Below are 5,754 nucleotides of genomic sequence, written 5' to 3'. Positions count from 1 at the left end.
ATTTCCTGGCTGCTGGTACCAAGAATGTTGACTGTGGAGCCAAGCAAATGGGAATTGTCAACAATCTAAAAATCTCTCCACCGTCTATCATGATGCTGCCAGTTGGCCCAATGTTGAGAATCTTTGTTTTCTTGATGTATTCTTCAATCCATATTGAAGGCTGGAGTCCTTGACCTTCTGCAGCAAATACCTCAGGTCCTCCTCAGTTTCCGTAAGCAGGGTTGTGTCACCTGCATAGTGCAGGTTGTTGATGACTAGAAGGGAGCAGTCTCTGTCCTACCAGATCTTTCTTCCTCTCCCAACCTGGTAAACAGACACTGGCTTCTGCCAGGACGTTGTCATTGACAGATTGAGTTGATGAGCTCATAACAGAGGGAAACATGGAGGAATGAAATATAGTATGTATCCTCGTCATCTGTGATCTCTGGGCATATGGCTAGGAACAGGAGGAGAGAAAACATTGTGCCTACCAGCATTTGCCAGTCCCACAATACATTTTGACTTAAAAAATTCATTTACATTTCCTCTTGGAAATTCTAGGGAGCTCAAGTAGCCTACTGGTAAGAGACTAAGCTGTAAACCCCCAAAGCACATGGTTTAAATCCACCAGCTCCTCTGTGGGAGAAGGACTGGAAATCTCTTTCTGTGCCTCTGAGGACCAGCTGGAGGGTCAGTTATGAGTCAGTTCCAACTGGATGGCACACAACAACTTGGGGATTCTATTAATCATCACCACTTTGCTGTTGTTGGTTTCTATTGTGGCATTCCCATTTACGTACAACCAATCAAAATACTGACTAGTCCTGCACTGTGCTCACAGTTGTTGTTACATTTGAACCATTGTTACAGCTACTATATCAACTCATCTGTTATAGACGGAGTTTTGCCTTTTTTCCAGCCCCTCAACTTTACCAAGCGTGATGTTCTTCACAGAACAGACTCTCCTAATAACACAATCTAAAGTTTAAGAGACAGTCTCACTAACCTTGCTTGTAAGGAGCATTCTAACTGTGCTTCCCAAACAGATTCGTTTTTACTGGCCTTCCCTAGTATATTCTATATTCTTTGCCAACACCATGAACCAAAGGCAAATCAATCCTTCTTCAGTCATTTTTATTCATTGTGCAGGTTTTGTATGCATCTAAGGCAACTGGAAATACCATGGTATGGGTCAGCTACCCTTCAATCCTCAAAGTTACATCTCTACTTTTTAGCACTTAAATGAGGACTTTTACGGTACATTTTCTCAGTGACATATGTTGTTTGATTTCCTGACTGCTACTTTCATGGACATGGATTTGAGATCCAAGTAAGATGAAGTCATTAACAACTCTACTCTTCTTCTCCATTTGTCATGCTGTTGCTTATTGGTCCGTTTGTGAGGATTTCGGCTTTGTTTCTGTTTAAGTGTAGTACAACTGAAGGTTGTTGGGTTTACTTTTCATCAATAAGTGCTTCAAGTCTTGTTTGCTTTCCACAAGCAAAGTTGTATCCTTTGCTTTTTTGCAGGTTGGTAAAAACCCTTCCTCCAATCCTGATGCTGCTTAACAGCTTTAATAAAATGAAAAAGGATATACTTGTCTTTTCTGAAAAAAAGCATGTCTTCATTATTGGAAATATTAAATAATTTAGAAACACTGAAGTTTCTTTAGGGATGTTTAAGACCCACACTGATAACAGCAATTCTGGGTGAAGTTAATTACTAACTTCTCCAGCCTCTAAATAATCTGACACTTTCTTAGCCATTCATTATCTTTGGTCATACCTTGAGCTGCTGAATGGTTTGCCCTGTCCAAAGGTCTGGCAATGCTTTAGAGAAATTACTACATCTTAGCCCTATTGGAAGCTCTGGTGGCCTGGTCTGTAGGGAGCTGTGCTGCTAACCCCAAGACAGTGACCATCTGGCAGTTCAAATCCACCAGCTGCTCCTTGGAAGAAAGATGGCAATCCTTTCCTGTGTCATTTACAGCCTCAGAAACCCAATGGAGGAACAGCTGTGAGTTGGTTTCAACTTGACTGCCATGAGTTGAGTTTGATTTCATCCTAAAAATGGAAGGTTGCGTTTGAGAAGTGGTGGAGCAGAGGATGTTCTTAAAGCAAATGTTAGCACTTTCATGAGTAAATGTTCCAAGTGCAGTTTTAGTATTGTATGATTGTCCATCTCTGGCATGCAAAATTACAAAAGAGACCTATGACCTTCCAGTTTCTTAAGCTCATCATATATTAAAATTTGTTTTAAATACCAAAACAGAGTTGCATAACAATGTAAAGCAAATCAGGCCCACTGTTATCCTTGCCACCTCCTACCAACTCTTTTCTTAAAAGACATTTTCTTGATTCAGCTTATTTTGAATATTTATCACTTGTTGTTTGGTGCTGTCTAGTCAAAGATGACTCATAGCAACACTATGAACAACAGATCTGAACCCTGACCTACCCAGTGTCATCCTCACAATCTCTGACACACTAGAGCCCATTGTAGCAGTCACTGTATCACCCCCCTGGTTGAAGGTCTTCCTCTTTTTCATGTTCCCTCCATCTTTCCAAGCATGACATCCCTTGCCAAGGAATAACCTCTCCTAGAAACATACCCAAAGCATGTGAGACAAAGCTGTACCACTTCTGCCTCCAAGGAGTGCTCTGGCTGCAACCTCTCCAAGATGTATTTGTTCTCTTGACAGTTTATGCATTTTTCAGTACTCTTTTCCAGCACCACTGTTCAAAGACATCAATTCTTCTTCTGTCCTCTGTATTCATTGTCCAGCTCTCAGATGCATATAGTAAGAGTCTGAAAAGGTGATGGCCTGAATCAGACACACCTTAGGAAGGTATATACCTTAGCAGCTAATGGAAATGGCCCAGAATTCATTATTATTCATGGGAATTTTCTTTGATCCTGCCGCACATCCTGCCACACATCTTGGAACAGTGTAAACCTTGCTGCAAGGCAGTCTTAGAGCCACACAGATAGAGATTCAAGTTCTTGTCCATTGGTATCAGTTAAGTGACCTTGAAAAACTCCTAAGCACTGAAACTTAATCTCAGCTGTAGAATGAAGTAATAATGGCATCTCTCTTGTAGGGTTGTCTGAGGATGAAATGAGTTGCCACAATTAAAGCCCTAGAGTGTGGCCTGACACCTGGCAGTCTCGTAACTACTGTTCTTTTGCATAATTTCTACTCAGTTCTGTCTTGTAGAGGATACAGAAGACATTTAAGACACTTTTGAAATATCTTTTAGGCTTTTAAATGTATCACCTGCTTTTCTTAATGTTTTCAATTTTGACAGATCAGTTTTTAATTATTTACACGTGATCTAGAGTTTCTTATAAACATTCACAATTTTATTGTTCAGTTATTCAAACTGATTATTTAAAAAAAACCCATCCAACCCACTCCATTGGTTATTTAAGCATGGAACGGGGCGGGGGTGGGGGGAGGGATTAGAGAATTGAGCCATCCAGCCATAAATTCATAAAGAAAATGAAGCTTTTTTCCATACTAACCAGGAAACATTAAAATACCATTCTCCTTGGGAGAGAGCTGTATTTCTTAATTGAAGCATGAACACTTTCCTTCTTTTTTTAATTTTGTCTGAAACCCATATATAGCCAGTCATGTACTTAGAGATCAAAATACTTCTCAAAGCATCAGCATCTACAAGAGAATCTGGACATATGGGGCGGGGGGAACTATCGGTGGTCCAGAAGGAAATGGAGGTAACCAGCATGATAAAAAGGAGGGGTGTGGTGGCAGCAGTGTCAGTGAACCACTGAATAAGAGGCCTGGCTTTTCTGGTCCTGGTCCTGGTCCTGGCGTTAGGGATGGTGGAGGCAGAGAGGAGCTCGATGAAGCAGCTTTCGACGTAAGGTTACTTGATTTCTTTCCAGGAGACCTGGAGGTGTTTTCATTGTCATCTGTTGAAATTTGACTTTCATTTTCATTCTCTTGAGCACTTTTCTGAGCACTGTGGTCTATATTATTAGCTTTTCCAAACATTGGGAAAAGCACATCAGTCAGATTTGTTCCTCTTTGTTTCTATATCCAATATACAAACCCACAATATAGGTTTCTCTTTTAAAATCAGTTGATTCAATCGTAGCTGGGTAAAGGCAGTCATCTTTTGCCCAAATGGCGTAACATTTATCCCCAACTTTCCACTGCTCCCAAGGCGTGGCGGTCTTCTTTTTTGGTTCTTTTTCTTTTTAGTCGGTTTTCTTTTAGAGGCACTACTTTTTGGTTTATATGAAGCTTCACAAATGTCACCATTCTTTAGAGCACGCATAAATGAAGCCACAGCTTTATCGTAAGCTTCAGTCAATGTTGTATCGTGTCAAATGGCAGAATCATCACTCTGACCTGTGCCACGCTAGAAGAGCATAGAATTCTCTCACTCCAGGACGCCTCCTCCACCTCCCATCGCCATGGCGAGTACATGGCAGCTTCTGCTTTTCTTATTTTAAAGAGGACTTGTTGGTGCTGTTGTTATGTGACTCATAGTGACCCTATTAAAAATGGATCTGAACCTTGACTGATCCCGTACCATTGTCACTAAGACATACTTGAACCCATTGTTAGTCACCGGTCATTCCATCTTGTCTCAGGTCTTCCTCTCTTTCACTGACCTTTCCCAGTGTGATGTCCTTCTCGAAGGACGAGCCCTTCCTAACAACGTGGCCAAAGTATGTGAGACAGAGTTTCACCCACCTTGCCCCAAAGAGACTGGTTTCACGTCTCCAGGAGAGACTTGTGGTCCGTATTCACTGCTCTTTTCCAATCCCACAATTAAAAGGTATCAAAGCAACCGAGAAGAGCATGGGGGGGGGTTAGATTTTCAGTACATAATTATGTATGTTGTTGCTGTTTTGTGCCATCAGGTTGGAATTGACTCATAGCTGACCATCAGGTGGGTTTTCGGAGTCATTTAATCACACAAGAAGATATTGCCCATTCTTCTTCCACAGAGCACTGGTACATTCAAACCATGAGCCTTCAGGATTTCAATACAGCTTAACCACTAGGCCACCAGAGCTCGGAGGAACTAATCGTTCTGAAAGATAATGAAATTTTTTTATAGTCCTCATTTTTTGCCTACACTTGGCCACCAGATGGCAGTATAAGCATAACTGGTAGAGTCTATTCTCTAGGATGCTTAAAGTCGCTCAATTCTTATCGATTAAAAACCATGGTAAACGTGTAATAACTGCTCTTTCATATTAGAAAGCAACGAATAAATTAGCTTCTTTGAATTTAAGAGAGTTTATATGTAAAAGATATACATGAATCTGGAAGGGTCATATTTAGAGTGTGAGACACATTTAGCTACACATTTAGCTACAAATAAAATGTCTTAAATTCAGAAATTAGCAAATGGATGGGAAGGGTGAAGGGAAAGGGAGTGTACAGTGAAGTTTCAAATGGATAATATAAATAATAGCATTGTACAGCAGTAATTGATGTTATAAGACAAAGTGTATATGTGTGACTGGATGCAAATCAATTTAAAAAAATGAATATTTCATAGTACGTATCCATCAGTGGGTGAATGGATAAAGAAACTATGATACCTCCACACAGTGGGGTTCTAAGTAATAATAAAAAAACAGTAGAAAATTCACCACAAAAAGTGGGCCAAATTTCAGAGGCTTCTGTGTTGCTTCTGGAAACTGTGTCACTGGTATTTCAAACATAAGCTGGGTCACGCATGGATGACAGGTTTTTGTGGAGCTTCTAGATGAAGACAGACTAAAAAGAA

At 40.5% G+C, this 5,754-nt stretch overlaps 1 pseudogene; it reads right to left on the bottom strand.

The window, feature by feature from the left end:
* Positions 1–3,551: 3,551 nt before the first annotated feature.
* Positions 3,552–4,425, bottom strand: LOC102869071 (annotated as a pseudogene).
* Positions 4,426–5,754: the final 1,329 nt, after the last annotated feature.

This window comes from Elephantulus edwardii, unplaced genomic scaffold (genome assembly GCF_000299155.1).
Source record: "Elephantulus edwardii isolate Elephantulus edwardi_28Jun2011 unplaced genomic scaffold, EleEdw1.0 scaffold00104, whole genome shotgun sequence".
NCBI classification, from domain to species: Eukaryota; Metazoa; Chordata; class Mammalia; order Macroscelidea; family Macroscelididae; genus Elephantulus; species Elephantulus edwardii.
Note: the sequence above shows the minus strand (reverse complement) of the source record. Positions and strands in the feature narration are given on the sequence as shown.